The sequence below is a fragment of the Erpetoichthys calabaricus genome, chromosome 5, assembly GCF_900747795.2.
Source record: "Erpetoichthys calabaricus chromosome 5, fErpCal1.3, whole genome shotgun sequence".
NCBI classification, from domain to species: Eukaryota; Metazoa; Chordata; class Cladistia; order Polypteriformes; family Polypteridae; genus Erpetoichthys; species Erpetoichthys calabaricus.
This window is the reverse complement of record NC_041398.2, coordinates 146,467,729-146,490,693: the sequence shown is the minus strand read 5'-3', so window position 1 is coordinate 146,490,693 and position 22,965 is coordinate 146,467,729. Positions and strand designations below refer to the sequence as shown.

At 37.4% G+C, this 22,965-nt stretch overlaps 1 protein-coding gene across 1 annotated transcript in view; it reads right to left on the bottom strand.

Annotated features, from left to right (window-relative positions):
* Positions 1 to 22,965, bottom strand: part of LOC127528033 (deoxycytidylate deaminase-like) — a 329,736-nt gene that overhangs the window by 282,842 nt on the left and 23,929 nt on the right. The window lies entirely within an intron of this gene.

Sequence of the window (22,965 nt, the reverse complement as noted above, 5' to 3'; positions counted from 1 at the left end):
CAATCAGTTTATTGAAACGCTCCCGTTAAGGATTGCAATAACATATTCGCGAGATAAAACAACGAAGTAGGGGGAAATGGAGGAACAGCCGCAAACAGCGAAGAGCAAAAAATTAATTAAACAATTGAGAACGGAGCGAGTTAAGCATACAAGCATGTTGATAAGGGAAACAAACCACGGTGTAAAACGTAAGTTTAAATAAAGTTTATAGAAACGCTCCCGCTGCGGATTGCAATAACATATTCGCGAGATAAAAGTTTAATGAGAAGACACGAGGTATAAACGAACCACACGCCGTGGCGCAACGTTAGGGGCAACAGTTTCAACCATTCTATGATCTGCTTCTCGCAACTGAAAGACGGCACATGGTGGATGTTAGCCGACTTGCTGACCGCAACGTTAGGGGCTTCAAGTATGGCGCTGACGCCACATCTCAGTGCCAACATTTTGCAGACTGTACTTAAAAGACACGCCCTCCTCACTGGACAGTTAAAAACACCAATCAAACTAACGATGACATCAAGTATTACCCAATCAAAAGTAGGAAAGGAGGCATCTTCATAAAATGCGTGTGGGATGATTTGCATGAGAAGCTGCTTTAAAAAAAAAATGATTAAAAAAATACGGGATAAATCCCGTCCAGTATTGATTCAAAACGGGACGCGCAATTTCATTGTCAAACGCGGCACGATTCCGTATTTTAAAGGACGGGTGGCAACCCTACAGTGCCAGGTAACCACCCATACAATCAGATTGTGATTCAGACTAGGAATGCAATGAATGTAATTACCCCGATCTACATACAAGGCGAAAGTCTTGCAACATTCAAAGATGATGGTTTGGGATAATTAGTACTTATTAAGTACACCATGGAACATAAAAGAGCTTATGAAGCCTTGAACCGAAAAAAGCAACATCTCAGAGATCGTACAAAAAAAAAAAGGAGGTAATGTCGTTTTACTCGCTGTAGATTTTAGTGAAACATTACCAGTTATTCCACGAGGGAGACCAGCAGATGAACTCAACGCTTCTTTAAAATCCATGCTTCTCCCACGGTCGGTTATATGTCGCGTGTTCTCGGGTAGGTACACCAAAAAATGTATACATTTAAGCATGTAATGGGCAAAGAAAAAATGAGGTATACCCGAAGGCACTGCAGTAGTACTCAATGTAACTTTACTTCTTAAATGTTAATGTTTTACTGTTTAATAATTTATACGCTTCTTATATATTGTTCAAATTCTTTTATCAAAATACCAGTGACAGCGCAATGCACGATAACATGGAGTGAATACACCATACGCATCTGCCCACGGCCGCCCTGGTGTGCGCAGATAGGAGTTGATTGTAAAATAAAATAAACATAAAAAGAGTAATACAATCATCACCCATAAAGCGGATAGCAGACGTGACGTATTATATGTGTACCAGATTTCAAGTCAATAGGTGAAACAGTTTGCAAGCTACAGGTGATTTAAATATCCTGGACAGACCAACGAAAAGCCACGGTAGCAAATTATACAAGAAGATTTTACTGTTTAATTATTTATATTTATATGAAATGTGCTTCTTATATATTACTTCATATTCTCATATGATAATGATGTTAATGTTGTTTATATTGATTTCTATGTTATTGTAAGTGCATCTATGTGTGTATATGTATGTATGTATGTATGTATGTGTATATTTATATATATATATATATATATATATATATAAAAAATATATATATAAAAAATATATGTGTATATGTATATATAATATATCTGTATATGTGTGTATATGTGTATATGTATATATATATGACAGCAACACTCATAACAATGACAACACAATTACATTAACAATCATGTTACGTTATTTTTAAAATGTTTCCTTTACTTTTTCATAACCTCTTTAACACACTACTTCTCCGCTGTGAAGCGCGGGTATTTTGCTAGTATATATATATATATATGTATGTGTATATATATATATGTGTGTATATATATATGTGTGTATATATATATATATATGTGTGTATATATATATATATATATATATATATATATATATATAGATAGATAGATAGATATATGTGTATGTATGTAGATATACAAATATGTATATATATGTATATATGTTTATATATATATAGATATACAAATATGTATATGTATATATATATGTATATATGTGTATATATATGTAGATATACAAATATGTATATGTATATATATGTATGTATATATATATATATATATATATATATATATATATATATATATATATATATATATTTATGTATGTGTATATATATGTTGATATATGTATATATATGTGGATGTGTATATGTATATATTTATGTATATAGAGTATGTTTATGTATATATATGTTTACATAACCTCTTTAACACACTACTTCTCCGCTGCGAAGCGCGGGTATTTTGCTAGTTATATATATATATATACAGTAATCCCTCCTCCATCGCGGGGGTTGCGTTCCAGAGCCACCCGCGAAATAAGAAAATCCGCGAAGTAGAAACCAAATGTTTAAATGGTTATTTTTATATTGTCATGCTTGGGTCACAGATTTGCGCAGAAACACAGGAGGTTGTAGAGAGACAGGAACGTTATTCAAACACTGCAAACAAACATTTGTCTCTTTTTCAAAAGTTTAAACTGTGCTCCATGACAAGACAGAGATGACAGTTCCGTCTCACAATTAAAAGAATGCAAACACATCTTCCTCTTCAAAGGAGAGCGCGTCAGGAGCAGATAATGTCAGAGAGATAGAGAAAAGCAAACAAATCAATAGGGCTGTTTGGCTTTTAAGTATGCGAAGCACCGCGGCACAAAGCTGTTGAAGGCGGCAGCTCACACCCCCTCCGTCAGGAGCAGAGAGAGAGAGAGAGACAGAGAAAAACAAACAAGCAAAAATCAATACGTGCCCTTCGAGCTTTTAAGTATGCGAAGCACCGTGCAGCATGACGCTTCAGGAAGCAGCTGCACAGAAGGTAGCAACGTGAAGATAATCTTTCAGCATTTTTAGACGAGCATCCGTATCGTCTAGGTGTGCGAACAGCCCCCCCGCTCAATCCCCCTACGTCAGGATCAGTGAAAGGCAGCGCAAGAGAGAGAGAGAGAAAAGTAAGTTGGGTAGCTTCTCAGCCATCTGCCAATAGCATCCCTTGTATGAAATCAACTGGGCAAACCAACTGAGGAAGCATGTACCAGAAATTAAAAGACCCATTGTCCGCAGAAATCCGCGAACCAGCAAAAAATCTGCGATATATATTTAAATATGCTTACATATAAAATCTGCGATGGAGTGAAGCCGCAAAAGGCGAAGCGCGATATAGCGGCGAGGGATTACTGTATATATATGTGCATATGTATATATATATGTGTATATATATGTAGATATGTATATATTTCTATTTATATATATGTATATATATATATATATGTAGATGTGTAAATTTGTATATGTAAATATATGTATATGGTTGAAAATAGTTTACTGTCAAATAAATGCAAAGAGTACGCGACATGTGTTTCGCCCTCATTCTGGGCTCATCAGGCGTACACACTCCACTGCACTCCCTCTCGGGAATCGAACCTCGGACGTCAGCGCCAGAGGCGATGTCCCTAACGTTGCGCCACGGCGTGTGGTTCATTTATTTGACAGCATGTAGATCGGGGTAATTACATTCACGGCATTCAAAGTCTGTGTCACAATCTGATTGTATGGGTGGTTACCTACCAGGTAACGCTTGTGGTTGGCCAGCAATCTGCTAACATCCACCACGATTCCCGAGAGGGAGTGCAGTGGAGTGTGTACGCCTGATGAGCCCAGAATAAGGGCGAAACATGTGTCGCGTACTCTTTGCATTTATTTGACAGTAAACTATTTTCAACCATTCTATGATCTGCTCTTCACAAACTGAGGGCACCGTGGTGGATGTTAGCAGATTGCTGGCCAACCACAAGCGTTACCTGGTAGGTAACCACCCATACAATCAGATTGTGACACAGACTTCGAATGCCGTGAATATATGTATATGTAGATATGTGTATATGTAGATATGTACTGTATATATATGTTTACATAACCTCTTTAACACACTACTTCTCCGCTGCGAAGTGCGGTTATTTTGCTAGTTTTGAAATAAGAATTGTATGGCATATGTATTGAAGACACTATTGATGAATGTTATCAATTTTGGTTTTAAAAAAGGTCAAGAATGCATCACATGTAGCAGTCCAGCGCATATGAGATATCAGGAGGTACAATAATTCTTTTAATAGTGGAAAACAAAGCTCTTTTGGTACTATTAGACATGATCTGTTTAGAATAATAAGCAGTTTTAGCCACAGATAATGCATCTTTGTGCAGACAAATGTACTCACGATCCATTACTACATGCTCAGTGACTCCAGTTTTTTTATAGTGGCATTCTAAGTGACAGCCATTCACTTTCAGCTGTGGAAGCTCGGGAGTGAAGAAAGGAATCACAGTGTATATAGAAAACAGTCTGAGTTTTTAGAGGTGAAATGTGTCCAAAAGGCTATGAAGACTATCATTGTAGTAAGAAAACAATTAATCTGGAGTAAGTTAATCTTTACTGCAGGAAAGGTTATCAATTGGAACAAACAAAATGACAATTTGTAATTATGAGAAGCATTGTATGTTCTGTAATCCCTTATGTTATGTGGATAAATATTTTCTCTACATATTTTATTAGTTAAAACAATCTATTTTAAAGGAATTTTATTTTTTTAGTATTTTTATGGTCACAATAAGCTTGCAGTATTTCATTAATAAAATGAACAGGTATCATCTGTGAAATATAAGTTAATTAAATACCAAAGATAACACTTTAATGTAGGACATAGGGCATCTCCGCATAGGTTTTTCCAGAGCTTAGAAGTTTTTTTTTTAAAAGAGATAAAAAAAATTTTAAAAAAAATTCGGAATCAGCCAATCCACTAACATGATATCCATGATCAGTATCGGCCCCAAAAAAGGCCTGAATGGAGCATCCTAATCAAAGAATAACACAAAGTTGCACTTTCTACCTTCTTTTTGAACTTCTTTTTACAATGAAGATACAGTAACTAGAACTGGATTTTGGATGGCTGAGGGCCATTGTTTCAACAGCTGAGAAGACTCAGAAGCCATAGCATGATCCAAGGTAGGGGAATACTTATGGAATTAGTTACTGAATAACTTGTTGATGATGAATTTTGAAAACATGGTGGAAAATGTATACCTTCATAGCCACTGTAATACTTTCATTATAATAATGCAAAAGCATCATCAAACATTCATTTTTTACATCTTTTATATTATAATGCTGGTACACTACTGTGTGATTTCTCATAAAAATGGTACAAATTACATAAAAAGAAAACAATATCATAATCAATATGTAAAGTCAAATAAATCATGTAACTGTAATGATTTCCAGATATTAAGTATACTTTGCAATCTAAAAACTACCTTCTTTATAAAAGCAAACAATTAATTACACTTAAAAATATCTATTATACTAAAAGAAAACGTGATTAAGTAATAACATCAAAAAAGACATTTTACTCCATTTTTGACAACGTTCACTTCTTTTTTATCACTGTCTACTCATTCTGTTTTAAGTTCACAGCACAAACTCAAATAATTGCTGCTTGTAGGACAGACTCCCAGAAAGCTAGTCTGGCATTTCTGGATTCTTTTGTGATCAGCAAAACAAAAACTAAGCATCACTTCAACACTCTTCACCTCCAGCTTTGATGCAGACAGCTTAAAATTTCATTTAGTAATTCAAATTTACTGTCTTATATCTCAGCTCAACATACACTCTTTTCTTATGAACTGTATTTAAGTCTGTGTAACTCAGAGGTTCAAATTCCTCCCCTTTTGAAAACAATTGCACAGAATATTAATTAATTATATTCTATATAATTAATGGGCATTGTTCTGAATCAGTCTTCAATTTCCTACAAATATCACAGTACTTCAGAAGGCTAAAAACAGCACATGCGCGCACACACACACACAATGTCCCTGCAAGTACAGAGTAAAATGTCTGTTACATACACAAGTGATACTATTAAAACTCTTTTCAATATAACAATTACATTAAAAAATGCTTCCCATCAATTGACACACTGTCATAAACAATATCCTGAAAAAATATTACATAAATAAATAACAAGGGAGGGGAGAATTTCTTCTTAAATATAATTTGAATATTAATATAAATGAAAATCTAATACTATCTACACAAATCTATGACTATAACTGCAATGCACTAAAATTGTGCATAAATTCAACAGAGTATCGTGCAAAGTTCCGTTTGCGATTATGTTTTTTAATGGTCTGTATATGAAAACATTTAAGTTACTTATATAAATGCCACATATAAATGTCATTGTTGTTATTGTATACATTCCTCCTAGGGCAGACGTGGAGTCAGCGAGTGACATCATCCATTCCGCTGTTGCTAAGTTACAAACGCAGCACCCTGAGGCGCTTGTGCTAATCGCTGGAGACTTTAACCATGTGACGCTGGACAAAACATTGCCTGCATTCTCCCAGTATGTGGACTGTAACACCCCGGGGAAATAAGACTATTGATTTACTGTATGCAAACGTTAAAGACGCATACAGCGCCACCCCGCTGCCTGCGCTTGGGAAAGGAGATCATAACCTGGTTCAGCTTCAGCCTCACTATAAACCAAAAGTTAGAGTCCTACCTGTAACCACACGATCATTCAGGAAGTGGACCCCGGAGGCTGAGAATACTCTGAGAGAACTTTTTGGAACTACAGACTGGGATATCCTGCAGGGATCTCATAATGAGAACACTGAGGAAGTTGTTGACTGCACTACTGACTACATCAACTTCTGTATGGACATTGTAGTTCCAGTAAGAACAGTACGCTGCTATGCTAACAACAAGCCATGGATTACAAGTGACATCAAGGGCCTTTTGAATCAGAAGAAAAGGGCTTTTAAAGACGGTGATCAGCATGAGCTCAAGTGCGTGCAGAAGGAACTCCGAGTCCAACTCAGGGCGGCGAAGGAGCAGTACAGGAGAAAGCTGGAGCAGAAGTTGCAGAATAACAGCATGAAGGAAGTGTGGGATGGGATGAAGATCATCACTGGCTGCAGCTCGAAGCGGGGTACCACCATTGAGAGAGACGTGAAGAGAGCAAACCAAATGAACAACTTTTTTAACAGGTTTGACCACCCTAACCCACTCTCACTCTCACCTCGGAGTACTGCACCCTCCACACATCCTTCTGCTGATACCAGCATAGGAAAAACATCCCCACCCATAATAACAACAGCGCAAGTGAGCAGAGAGCTGAGGAGACTTCGTGCCAGCAAAGCAGCGGGTCCAGATGGAGTATCGTCACGACTGCTGAAGGTCTGTGCATCGGAGCTGGGGGGGTCCTCTACAGCGCATCTTCAACCTGAGCCTGGAACAGGGGAGAGTCCCGAGGCTTTGGAAAACATCTTGTATCACCCCAGTCCCAAAGGTATCACGTCCTAGTGAGCTGAATGACTTTTGGCCTGTTGCTCTGACATCACATGTGATGAAGACCATGGAGAGGCTGCTGCTTCACCACCTTAGGCCACAGGTTCAACACGCCCTTGACCCTCTGCAGTTTGCATATCAGGAGAAGGTGGGAGCGGAAGATGCCATCATCTATATGCTACACCGATCCCTCTCTCACTTGGACAGAGGCAGTGGTGCTGTAAGAATTATGTTTCTAGACTTCTCTAGCGCCTTCAACACAATCCAACCTCTGCTCCTTAGGGACAAGCTGACAGAGATGGGATTAGATTCATACCTAGTGGCATGGATCGTGGACTATCTTAAAGACAGACCTCAGTATGTGCGTCTTGGGAACTGCACGTCTGACATTGTGGTCAGCAACACAGGAGCGCCACAAGGGACTGTACTTTCTCCGGTCCTGTTCAGCCTATATACATCGGACTTCCAATACAACTCGGAGTCCTGCCATGTGCAAAAGTTCGCTGATGACACTGCTATTGTGGGCTGTATCAGGAATGGGCTGGAGGAGGAGTATAGGGACCTAATCAATGACTTTGTTAAATGGTCCGACTCAAACCACCTACACCTGAACACCAGCAAAACCAAGGAGCTGGTGGTGGATTTTAGGAGGCCCAGACCCCTCATAGACCCAGTGATCATCAAAGGTGACTGTGTGCAGATGGTGCAGACCTATAAATATCTGGGAGTGCAGCTGGATGATAAATTAGTCTGGACTGCCAATACTGATGCGCTGTGCAAGACAGGACAAAGCCGGTTATACTTCCTTAGAAGGCTGGCTTCCTTCAACATCTGCAATAAGATGCTGCAGATGTTCTATCAAACAGTTGTGGCGAGCGCCCTCTTCTACGCAGTGGTGTGCTGGGGAGGCAGCATTAAGAGGAAAGACGCCTCACGCCTGGACAAACTGGTGAGGAAGGCAGGCTCTATTGTTGGCATGGAGCTGGACAGTTTAACATCTGTGGCAGAGCGAAGGGCGCTCAGCAGGCTCCTATCAATTATGGAGAATCCACTGCATCCACTAAATAATGTCATCTCCAGACAGAAGAGCAGCTTCAGCGACAGACTGCTGTCACTGTCCTGCTCCACAGACAGATTGAGGAGATCGTTCCTCCCCCAAACTATGCGACTCTTTAATTCCACCAGGGGGGGTAAACGTTAATATTTAACATTATACATAGTTATTGTCTGTTTTTTTCACCTGTATTATTATCATTCTTTAATTTAATATTATTTATTGTATCAGTATGCTGCTGCTGAAGAATGTGAATTTCCCATTGGGATTAATAAAGTATCTATCTATCTATCTATCTATCTATCTATCTATCTATCTATCTATCTATCTACATCGCATGTTGTTTACCTATATTTATTTACTTATCTTCCTACAGCGTAAAGTCAAAGTAGACTGCAGAGCTTCCTGTGTTTGATTGACATAGGCATGCTGACAAAGTACATGTGCAATGCCACTTCTTATTTAGGAAAAGATCAGTTACGTAAAGTGCGACAGCAGCTTCCACAGGCAACTATAGACACTTTCATTAATGAATCTACATTGATTAATTAGATTTCAGCTCATATTAGATGGGTAGCACAGCTAGTACAGTAATAAAAGAACAGAGGACATATTTTTGTGTGAAAAAATTTACTGACACTCACTGATACCAACTAATCCATAAGTACACAGCAAGAACAAGCAAACTCCATGCAGACCTGGTGCTGTGAGAAAGGAATTACAGTTCTGTGCTAACACTTTGCCTATGTTAAAACATACGTACTGAACTTCAACCTGATTAAACTTAAGTGAATTGACATTGCTAGTATTTATGTGGGTGTAGCCCTGTCCAGGATTTGTTCCTGCCTTGAAGGATAAGCTCCAGGTGCCCAGAACCCTACCCTGGATAAGCATGCTAGGAAGTTGGTTACCTATAACGTCTTTTTAGTTCTCATCACTTGATGGCATGCTATACGTATGCTCAATATTCACTCTCACCAACGCACACATATGCATTATCAGTCCTACAGCTGCAGTTAGTATCTTTGTGAAATAATGAAATTACCTTCCTTAGACTGAAAGAATGTGAGTGATCATGTGACTTTTTCAGTTATTATGTTCTAACTGTCTACAGACCGGAGACTGCAATTCACATCTGATGATCAACATTCAACACCAGCAATGGAACTTGGCAATTATTTTCCAAGGTGAATACACACCTCTGGCATGAAAGGTACTATGGAGGAAGACAAGCAGTAAAGTGAAGCACACAAATGATCTTCTTTTAAAATGACTGAATCTAACAATGGTTTGGTTTTTGCTTTTTTCCCCCCTTCTTAAAACAACGTGGATACACTATTATACAGAATGTCTGTAATCTCAAAATGTGGATCAATACACAACAACATTTTTAGGCTTGTAAAATGAACATATTCAGTAAGTTTTAAGGCTTTTTTGAAAAACTTGACACCAGTACCCATTAACTACATTATAAAATGCAAGAGTGGGGTATTACTTTTTTAAAACGATTAAAATATGATTCACTTTAGAATGTAATTTCACATGGCAAATTAATATACAGCGCTCTCCACAATTATTGATGTGTTCTTAGGCTTATATAAATTCTTTTTTCCCCAAAAAGTATGGGCTCAAAAAACAAAAAAGAGGAAAATACAACCTTTAATTGAAGTACATTGAAGTACATTTATTCATTGGGAAAAAAAATCCCACATTAAGAAATAATTTTTTTTTTACATGAAATCATGTGTGCCACAATTATTATCCCCCTGGTGGCTTTGGACAGGTTATGCCGCGTGACAGGTACATGCTCCTGCAATGTTTTATTCACTTCTGTGATAACCAGAAGCAAATCCCAAGGGGTGAGCCTGGCTATAACCCCATGTATAAAGTTCAGCCCGTGCTTGACATTGTGGAACCAACATATAAACAATTTTATCAGCCTGGCCAAGATTTGTCTGTGGATGAATCAATGACAAAATACAAGGGATGCCTTTTTTTCCACCAGTATATACCAGACAAGCCCACAAAGTATGGCATAAATGATTTTGTACTGGCAGAAGCAAACACTGTTTTCTTCCTGAAAGTAGTCGCATATACAGGAATGTATTCCTTTCAAAGAGAAAACTGTCCCTTGACAAGTCAGGTTATGCTGGATCTGCTTCAGGGCTATGAATATTTGGGTTATGTTGTGTACATGGACAATTGTTATACATCACCAGAATTGTTCATGGAGCTACAGACCAGAGGTGCTGGAGCTTGTGGCACAGTTAGGGTGAACAGGAGACACATGTCTTCACAGCTGAAGCCAAACAGGCTGAAGATGAAAAGTGGTGACAATATGGTTTTTGTGCAGGCGGAAAACTTGGTGGCAGTGGCATGGTACGACATCAAATGGGTGACTTGTCTCTCTACAGTACACACTAACAATATATGTGAGAAAGTTATTCGTCAAAAGGGAAACCCAGAAGGTAGGAAGCTGCACAAGCCAGTTGCACTTGAGAAGTTCAACTGTAAAATGGCTGGAGTTAATCGACTGGATCAGATGCTGGGGTCATACACTTACGGGCAATAAGTCCTCCAAGTGGTACCACAGTGTGTATCATCGCATGCGTGAGATTGCACTTTCAAATCCTCTTTAATAAAACCCCTGTGTGTGTCCAGTGTCCGTGTGTGTGTGTCTTCTGGTAAAGTCCGCATGTGCGGGGCACGGTGCGGTGCTTTGAGCAGATGCTTCAAAGGCCGCCTGACGCGTCACACAAGACAGAGAGGGCGGGACCTATAAAATATCGCGCGGTCAATCCAATAGGATTTCTGTAAATGAGGTAAGATTTAAAACAAAAGGCACGAAAAATCCAAACGGGTACTGAGACGTGGAGACCAGCTTCTCCAAAGAGGTGGGATTAGTGTTTGTTGTTGTGCTCACTCTGAGGATGTCAGATTTGCAATTAAGAAGCCTGGCCCGGTAAAGTGTAAGTCGTTGGAGGGGTTATCCTAAATATACGAATTTTCATGATACTACAATAGGATGACTTTTAAAAGTAGATTTATTTTCGCGCACATAAAATCCATTGCTGGGGAGACGCCACACATACAATAATCAGCTGCAAGCCAGCACGGATTAAAATACTTGGCTGGGGAACAGCACAGTACTTGCTGGAGAGACACCACAAGCACGATTATCAACTGCACGCCACACATTACATCAGCTGCTGGAGAGAATCTGCTGATTGCCCACTGTTGTGACAGAAAATTAAACGCATATTACGATATCAAAGCCAGTATTACTGTCAGAGAAAATTACACGCATTTTACGGAAATACAAACCAGTATTACTGCGAGAGAAAATTAAAGGCACACAATACAGTGATGCATATTACAGCCACATACAAGCCAGTATTACTGTAACAGAAAATATTACGGACGTACAAGCCTATATTACTGTGACTATCTACTAACAACATGCCACCTAAAAAAGAAGAAAAAGAAAATGAGCATCAGAAAAACGCTAAAAGAGAAAGACTCAGAAGAGCAAATAGATCTATAGAAGAAAAGGAAAATGAGCGTAAAAAAAATTATCAAAGAGAATGTACTATTGTTCTAGCACCCATTATTGTAACGGGCTTAATGTCTAGTGGCTATATATTGTTCAAGCAGGCAAACAGTGACAGTACTATGACTGCAGCAGATTTCCACAAGAAGGTGGTTGACAGCTTGACGGCAGAGTATGTTGCAGTGCCTTTGGCGAAGTGAGAAAGTCCATCACAAAGAGCAGTGCCAGACAGGCTGACTGAGCGCCACTTTCCTGCAACATATGAAGACAAAAAATACAAACCTGACTGTGTTGTATGCAGCAACAGACAACTGAAAAGGAGGCACCAGTGCAATACATATTGTAAGCAGTACAATGTGGCAATGCATGCAATTGGCTGCTTTGTGCGATATCATAATTTGCTGTGTAACATGTATGTGATATGTATGTGAAATCATATAGTATGCAGGCTCATACAACATGCAAGACAGTAACATTTGTCAAAAATAAATAATTTTTGTAGAGTTGATGTGTTAAACCATTGTTTTGTGTTCTTTTTTTAAAAAAGTTAATTTTTGGAAAAATATTCAGCCCTGGGAGAAAAGAAACAAAACAAAAATAGCCCTAAAAGAGTTAAGTGTTAACTTTCGCATTTTCATACTAAACTATAAATCACAGGTGTTAACTGTTTATTCTTGATTAACAAAATGAAATTCTGGAGGCTTTTTGTTTAGTGATCAGAAAAATACTAAAATAAAGTTTCCTTAAAATACATATTTTAAGTAATAAAATATGTACAAGAAATATGTATCCATAATGCATATGGTATAAAAGAAAATAAAATGCTTGTCATAATTACAAGCTGTCACATTGTTTAGTTTCTTCTGAATTGTGCCTATCCGATACAAACCTTAATTAAAAAAACACAAATATATACAATCAATTAACTGATATTGGCAAATGAACACTGCCTAAATGTAAACATACATCACTTATAGGTTTCAATAATTTTTAATCATTAATTGCTGTACAGATTTTTGTGCTGTTAAAATATACATTTACTATATACAGGTGGGTGTGTGTAGTTTTTTCCTTTAGTGTACCTACTAGACATTTATAATGCTTCAGGGGTACTTATAAATAGGGTCATTCTATGTCAAATAAACCAATTTTCCAGAAATCCCATACACTCTGGTCTCAAAAAAGTCTGGAAAAAAAAAAAAAAACATACCAGGTGTACCCGTGTTACCCTTGAGACATCCTGTAAAATTATTTTGATGCAAGATCAATACTTTCCAAGATACAGCTAATTTTGTGAGGGGGATAGGTGTTTCCAATTTGACACGGCTTTATTTTTTCATCAAGACCATATCGTAAGAACTAAACCACCTAGGAGTCTCAAAATGTGTATACTTGTACTTTTATAAGTATAGTAATGAAATTAAAATGTTTGGCCAGATAAAACAAATTGGCAAGAGCAGACCTTCAAAATGAAAAAAATAAATTTTTTTATCTTTAGCTTTGCCATGATTAGGATTTCAGAAAGCATACTTCTAAACTGATACAGCCTGCCGAAATTTTTTCCATGTTTAGATACCTATATAGGGCCTTTTCAAAAGGTTATAGACAAACAAGAAAGTGTATCAGGGTTTGACCAGCAGACTTCTCAAATGTGAAAAAAAAATTATAATTTTTGATCTAATTTTCAGACCAATTTCATTCTAGACATTTTTAAAACTATTTTTTCTGTACTCTATCTGGTACCTTCTTTCTAAAAAAAAGTCTTACTTTTGTTACGTGAATCTTTCATTTTTTTCCATTCTAAACATTGGTTAAATTCACCATTTGCCAATAATGATAATCATCAAATTCTTCACCACTAACTTGAATATATACGCTTATGGAAAAAATAAATCACCAAAGGCACATTAAGCACAACACATGAACAACAGCTGCTTGATTAATTATTAAATACAGCACTAGTTATTGTGAAATGTGAACATCTTGGTATTGCAGCAGCAGGAATGTGACCCATTTCATTTCTGTTTCAAACTAAGTGCAGAGTTTAGGATATCTTCATCTTTGAGATCAAGATGGTCCTGCCTCCCAATGACCATTGTAGGTGCACTGAGCAGTGCAATGACACACTGTAATGGCCCCCAACAAATACTGTCCTTAGGTGGCCAATGGAAAGACTGTGCAGGATAGTTTGGATGCATGAAACATATCAGGATGACTCATTCCGCTTCACTCTTATCACGAATCACACCAATCCCACATTTTTCATCATACATGCACTCCAACACAGCCTCCATAGGACACTGGTATAATGTAAGGGATGCATCTGATTCATCAGATTGTGATCGTGAGAGGAAAAGATCTCAGCTGCTGCTTCAGTGGTAATATTCAGACAGTCAATTGACTGTCTTCACCAGATACACGGCTGACTTTGAGTTTGCCATCTTCTGTAGGGATGTAACAGTGGTATTCTTGAGTACCAGGTACTCTTTTGGCCATGGAGAATTGCATTCTATGTTCAGCAACATGAGATAAGACATCATCATTTGATATGAAAAAACGTTTCACATTTTTGATAACTTACTAATTGAAAACTCAATGATTACCATTATTGACACATGGCACATTCAGACTGTGTTTTGGATGGAAAATAAACATGAAAGATTTGCATAAGAAGAGTAAAGTTTCTGCTTTGAGAAAGAAGGGAGAATGTAGAATAAATGAAAAATATTTTTTAAATTATCATCTAGATATTCCCACATGCTCTGAAAATGAAATCCAAAATGATTTTTTGGATTTGAGAGGTCTGCTGTTCAAACCCTGATACAGTTACTTTTCTGATTATTACTTCTTCAAAAAGCCTATATAGTTTTCTGAATAAGGAAAAAAATCAAAAGACTGTGTTCTGTTAGGTACAAATATTCTGAGGCCTAAACATAGCTAAGCCAAAAACTCAAATTAAATTTTGTTCAATTGCAAGCTGCTTTGAACATACATGATCATCTGGACCAAATGTTTTAATTTCATCATATACTATACTAATTAATATACCAGCGTGCCAAGTCTGAACCTGTTCAGTGGGTTAGTTCTTGAGTTATGGACTTGTGAAACTGACTAACATGGATACACCTAGTAATTATACTAATAACTAACTAATAACAAACTAATAAACAGTACAAATCTTTTAAAAAGCTGCAAATGTATCAAAAGTTCATAAGACCTTTAGCAAGAAGACACAAGGCTTACATGTTTAACAAGTTTACAAGTAAAAGAAAAATGTTGCTGTTAAGATAACAGGCTTATTGTTTACTAAGCAGCAATTTCAAATTCTTATCTTTTTTTTTTCAATTAAAACTATAAGCTGCTATACTTAACACAAGCTTGCTAACCAAACTGAGACCAGCAGTTTCCATTTAAATTAAAGGACAAAATAAAAGGGTCTCAATTCATTGAAACAGCTTTTCTAGTTGTTTGTCTAATTGCACAGGACGACTTCTCATATTCCTTTTTCTCAGTTTATTACTTTGTTTCTTTAGAGTAAAGCTTATATTCCAGTCTTCTCTATCTCTGGAAAAAGCATGCCTTAAATAGCTGTTCTTTGTTTACACTACAGGACATTCACTGCAAGGAAAAAAAAGAACAAGTAAGGTGCATCTACTACCGTAATACCTCGCATAAAGGAGCACTTCAACTAAAGTACTGTAAGGCTTAGAAAAACAGGTGCCGGAAATGTTATTTGTGATTAGCCAATTTACTGATCACTGATTGACTTTTGTAGTGACAACTGTCTGATTTAAATGGGTGTCCGAACAATCGGAACATCACTACTTACTGAAAATATGCATCCCTTTCAGGCCACAGTTTAACCTTTTACCAAAATTCATTCTTCTCATTGTACTGTGTCAATAAGCAAACATCATCTCAAAATGGTTCAAAGAAAAAGAAGGTGACTCAAATGGCCCACACAGTCCCCAAATCATGGGCATAGAAGAGTGCCATACACATCCTTCAGCAGTGGGAAACATCTATGTTGGTATGTACAAGACCTACCGTATGTGTTCATATAGACAGCACATTTTGCACAGACTGATGAAGAATGAATATTGTGAATTATCATAATCAATTTCTTACATAACATACTTTCCCAGTGTTGCCTATGGACAAAGAGCACTGTGCACCAAGACATTAACCATAAAGCCTATGGAAAAAGTCGTAATCCTGGGCCACCTTAAATTCCTTTGCACATCCTCATCAGAGCCTTTGTCTTGTGAATGTGTCAATCGGTCCTGGCAGCAGCCTCATCCCCCCATTGACGCAGCTGACGCAAGTCAGTTCAAGACGCTGAAGGTTATCTGGCAGTGAGGTGTTTAGAATTGTACAGGGTAAATAACATATGTTTATTTGGGAAACATATATTTCATGTGTGTTCCGTGTCTACAACGATCTGGGCAAATGTATGATGACAGGAAATGCAGGGCAAAAGGCTTTGACCCTTCGTGAAATGAAAGAATATTACAGCAATTTTGGATAATGTAGTGACAGCCATTGTTGACCAAGCTAAAACTGCCTGGGGGGGGGGGGTCTAATACATAATCAAAATCCCCTGCCATTATAAGCTTATGACAGCGCATATCAGGAACAGCCGTAAATTCTTTACCTTCCAAGTCTGATACATATATATTGATCAAACCTATTTTAGTGTTGCTTAATTTCCCCATCCATATATTGTGAAGTCTTTCAGAGGCCACCATTGTCTCAATAGCTACAAAATGGATTCTCCAAAGGATCAAGTTTCCTACTCCCTGTGTCTTCTTGCTATAGGTTGCAGAAACCCCTGTTAAGTAGGGATCTTTCAGATTCTTATAAAGGAAGAGATGATGGCACTCACCTGGACAAAGGTTACATTTTAATCATAATATTCTGGGGGTCAGCAGTACTGGGCAGTGTTGTACTATCTAGCCTGGCTCAAAATCCCCTTCCTAAGAAAATACTCTTTATAAAAAGAATTTAGCGTGATAAACAGCTTATTAACTACATTTGTACAACAGTTAGATTTATATTGCTATCACATTCCTGAAGTTGAGAGACTCTTTGAATAAACATGGACATATCAAAGGACTGATATACCCTAATAGTTTCCTACCATCATAACAGTTAAATTATATTACTGTCTTACAAGGAACTTCTAAGGCCAAGGGTTTCCTCATCGATAAAGATTTAAATTATATTGTTTTGTTGCCATAAAGAGAGATGAAGAATTTGTCTCTTTCCAAAAAAAGTGATCTCTGGTAGTTAAATTTGTCTTTTACAAAATATTATATCTGGTTTCATGGGATTTAGATGTGAGAGCGCTATCTACTTTTAAGCTAATTTGTTTTATCTATGTTAGTTCTCTAGCATTTTTCTGATCACTGTTTTTATTCCTTGGCAAGTCAATATGAATAATGCACTGATCAAGCTGCTCAGCATTATTATGGACTACGACTGCGTACATCCAGAGAAACTGTTTATTGCTGCACAGGTTTTTCACAAAGCAATTTTTAAAAAATTACCCTAAATAACCTCAGCATGTCATCGGCCCATCGAGGGGTTCCAATACTCTGGATCATAGATACATCCCAATAAAAGATGTATACTTGCAACTAATGCTGCGCAGTATACTGGTTCATGCCAAAAAACATTTTTTATTTTGTTATGATATGGATTTTTCTTATACCACAACACCGGTTTAAATAGCCTAAACAACACTCGGAACGTTGCACAGCGGGAAACTGTTTAACCCCCTTAAACTTTTTTCACTGCTGCACCGCTAAACACACATGCAGCAGAGTACATGCGTTAGTGGAGGTATTGAATGGTGAAAATGGAAAGAGAACATTCCAAAACTGAAGCTGTAGCAGATGATAAAGTTGAACATGATGACACAGAAGAACTTTTGCCAAAAAAAGGAGTCATGTCTGTTGTCTAGAGATACTTTGGTTTTAAAAGGTCAGATGTGGACCATCCATCCATCCATTTTCGAACCCGCTGAATCCAAACACAGGGTCACGGGGGTCTGCTGGAGCCAATCCCAGCCAACTCAGGGCACAAGCCAATCCAACCCACCGCAGCGGATGTGGACCATTATGTTCAAATGTGTGAATACTGTTTCTATAGTACTGGATAATACTGCAAGCCAAGTTGTACTTGTTTTATTTTTTTTCAATACTGTGTAGTGTACCTGAGTACAGTGTAATAGTGTGACGACATGTTGACTTTATTCTCGACGCTTATGACGAGAATAAAGTCGACACATTGACTTTATTCTTTATATTTCTACTTCATTCTCGCCATTTATGTTGAGATTAAAGTCGACACGTTGACTTTATTTTCGTAATTTGTCATTAAAGTAGAACATCGTAAACTAAACTTAATTTTGCCGCTTATGTCGAGATTAAAGTTGAAATTTCCACTTTATTCTCGCCGTTTATGTCGAGATTAAAGTCGACATTTCCACTTCATTCTCAGTTTATTTTGTCATTAAAGTAGAATGTCGTAAACTAAACTTCATCTTAAAATGAATATTTAATTTACTAGATTTTCTCAAACCCCGTCATAAGTTATGTAGCACATTAAATGCTTTGTGTTAAGTGGTTCCTGAGCCATGTTAATTGCTACGTGCTTCTTAAACTGACTTCCTCTTTCACTAAGAGGCGGTGCAGGCAGCGATCAACACACAGAATACATTAATTTCATAATATTTCTGCTCCCTGGACATTTAGAATGCTGACAAAATACTTCATATCATTTTCATGATGAAATGCATTAAAGCATGTATTAATCAAGTGGGGGCACGGTGGCGTGAAGGCTGCACTGCTGCCTCGCAGCAAGGGGGTCCCGGGTGTTCCCTGCCTTGAAGTTGCATGCTTTTCTGGTGGGTTTACTTGGCGTGCTTCAGTTTCCTTTCAAAGTCATGTAGGATGTGGGGTTTTGTTATGCTATATTGACTCTGCTAGTGTATGCATTGCTCGTATTCACCCAGCGATGTGCTGGCGGCCCGTTCAGGATTTGCTCCTGCCTCGCACACAATGATTGCTGGCATGGGTGCAACCCTGAATGGATGGCATAATTAAATATGTATAACAGAGATTTTTTTGAAGTTCACAAAGAAGTTTATTGTGTGGTGATTGTTTATGTGGAGAAAGAAAAAAGAAGGATAGGAACTGGGGGTTTGGTATGTCAGATAGAGACAGCACGCATGCAATAAAGAAAGCCCACTCAGAAGAACATCCACTGAATTCTGTGTTCGTCTTTCCAACCACCAGATCATGAACCCAACATTTACACAATATTTAAGTTAAACCTGTGCGATACTCATTCATCCATCCAGTTTTTTTGGAGCCTCGTCACACCTGCCATAAAGGGACCCCTTGCTGCAAGGGAGCAGCACTACCGCCACACTACCGTGCATGTTTAATACATGCTTTAATGCATTTCATCATGAAAATGATATCAAGTATTTATCTTAGCATTCTAAATTTTCAGAGAGCAGGAATATCATGAAGTGAATGTATTCTGTGAGGTGATCGCTGCCTGCACCTACTCTTAGTGCAGAGGAAGTCATTTTAAGAAGTGCATAGCGATTAACAACTGGGTCGGGGAACACTTAACACAAAGCATTTAATGTGCTTCATTAACTTATGACGGGGTTTGAGAAAATCTAGTAAATTAAACATTGATTTTAGGATGAAGTTTAGTTTACGACATTGGACTTTAATGACAAAATAAACTATGAGAATAAAGTGGAAATGTCGACTTTAATTTCGACATAAACAGCGAGAATAAAGTCAACATGTCAACTTTATTCTCGACATATAGCTTTTTTTTTTTTTTGTTCACCATGGCCCTAATACGCTTCTGTAGGGCTATACCACAAATAGCATTATAAATGCAAGTTGCAGTTTTATTATTTATGTATATAGCTTTGCTTGAAGCAAGTTTCATATTAATGCAGTTTGCCTTAATGATGGTTCAGTTGGTAAAGATGTCATCACCAAGTTGCACTTGTTTTATTGCACCTCTGGATATTTTACTAAGTCTAAATGCCTCTTTGGATGGTCGAAAATATGTCAAAATTTTAGTTTAGTTTAAGTTATTTACAAAATTTGTTCAATAAAAAGGTTCTATATTTTGACTGCAGCTGTCATGCAGTGTGATTCCTTCTCTTCATTAGTTGAAAACTATCACTTTATGGGGCCATGCAAACCTGTAATAATACTAGTGTGCACATTAAAAAAATTTTTGTACAATGTACAATTCTCATGACAGTGGAATAGGTTATTCTTTGCCAGTCTACTGCAGTAATTGCAGTGGAAAATGTGGTTAACATCCACTCATGCATGGGAAAAAAATACCGTTGAATACCGTGAAACCGTATAATTTTGAAAAATACTGCAATATAGAATTTTGATCATACCGCCCAGCACTACTTGCAACTATTTCACCCCAACCTCGAACTGTCTGATCACTAGTCAATATTCCAGCTGCCAGCTTATAAGCAGAAACACCCTGCAATAAAAGTGGTAATAAAGCAACACGGGATTAAATTTAAGACTGCTTTGATTGTGTAAACTGCAACATGTTTAGAAACCCCTAATCTAATCTACTGTAGATGCAGAGGTTGTAACAGGATTCATCAAAAAATGTATGAAAATCTATGAAAACAATGTGCATATCTTATGGGGAACTGTGGATCACATCTAACATCAGGAATTTTTTAAGCCATACAGCAATGAATTTCAAAACAGTGACATGGAAACATAGAAGAAGAAATGTAGATAGGAATTCTAAAAAAGTGATGAAATTGACTTAACATCAGTATGGGAGTAAACTAGTGATGGAATTTAGCAGCTGTAACAAATTTTGCACAAAATTTGGCAGGAACTAGGGATACTTACAAACTACAAAGTAATGATTAGCCAGTAAGTTTGACTGAAGTGGGAATGTGTGCTGAGCAAGAGAAAGAAAGACGACAATCTCAGGAAGCGAACAGGAGCACAGCAGGAAGGAACAGCACTGAAATTAAAGTTACTACCGCAGTACAGCAGTTCTCAAATTTAGTTCTGGAGGGTGGCAGTGTATCCAGCAGGGGGCGGTAGCTCCCTTGTTGGAATAACTTCTTTTGTAATTGAGGCGTGTTATATAACCCGAAACTATATAGATATAATATAAAAAGGCGATACTCCTCCCTTAGTGATATGGCAGTAAGAAATCACATATGAGAAATAATTTAGCTTTCTTTAATGACGGTTTACGCTGCATAACAAATGAGGAAGCAATGACAAAAACCCAGTTCAGGAGTGGGAACCCGATGTACAGAGTCTGCAATTTTTGTCGCTGCGTTGGAAGGATTTTCCGGATCGGATGACGGTATCTCCCATTCGTCCATCGACTTCAAAGGTGTGCCGGGCAATGTTCTAAAGATTTATACTCTTTCTCCATGTGCAGGCCCCCACTTAGGTGAATAATACAATTCCAAACAAGGCAAAGAGAGGATACAATTTCATGCGGAGTTTGACACACAGAAATACTGCACGTTGCCCATTTTGCAGTTGTCCTTAACTTGTCTTGTCTTAAAATGCTTGCCTAGCAGTTCTTTTATGGTGAACTCCTGTGTGCTAAATCTGGCCTTGTGTTATCTGTACATGTGAGTAAAAAAAGAAAAGTGGATTTAAAATATTTGCACAGAGCACAGGGACATATTAAACTTATATTCTGATTACAAGCAGTGGCTGCAGGCATTTGCTCCAACCTACCTGCTTAATGACTGGCCAACCTTTGCAGAAAATAAAACTTGTTACTTTATTGTCTGTGCTTTTATTATGCCATATCAAATCATTTTTATATTGCACAATTATCTTTTTGAGAATATCAATTAAATGATTTATGAACCAGAGTAGATTAGTAATTATTAGTTATTCACTTTTTCATCTTCCATTTCTTTCCAAATGTTGCAATAAACCAGACACTTCACAACGAGCAAAATGTAAATGTGCCAAAGTGAGATCAATTTTCCTGAAGTTCAGTCTATAATGGCTACAGTGTTTTGTTCTAACCAGTTCCCTGATCGGTCAGTTATTTTACCTCTAAATGATCTCATTGTTTAATTAATTTTTTTCTTTTGTTATTTGGTCAAGTGCAGTAGTTTTAAGATTTACAGGGCATATAGAAATCTTTGTATTCTGCTATAGTTTTAAATGCTTAGGTCTTGCTTGTATTTTTCATATTAATTTACCTTTTCTGTTTTCTTTGGTCCATTAACTGTAATCTAACAATTCCAACAATGGAAAAATTAGGCACCAGGACTACTTATAGATAACAAGCTCATTATTTAATGACAACATAAATAACCAGAAGCAGAGAAGCGGAATGAAGACCATGGTCATGTTCATGATGAAAGCCTTAAACATCAAGAATAAATACAAAAAATAATGCCTAAGTGAAATACATAATAAAAATTTAGCAAACTGACTTTTTCAGTTCATAAACTGCCACTTCCATGAGCTGAACCACGCCAGGATCCTTCAGGAAACTCACTGGTGGCCATGCAAACAGGCCATTGGATTTTAACAGAGAAGAAACACCTCATAAAGGCTGCATGTAAAGGTTGTCTATCTGTACCCTCTTTCTCATTCTTCACCAGCTCCTTTCATGGCCAGCTATAAACCCCAACAATTCTGCTACATGGTCTTCCTTTTTACGTAGCTTCTACATTCGTCATTATCTACATTTTAGTCTCCAAAATATTACATAGTATACAATGGTATACTGAGCAAATTATATTTATTACTTTAGAA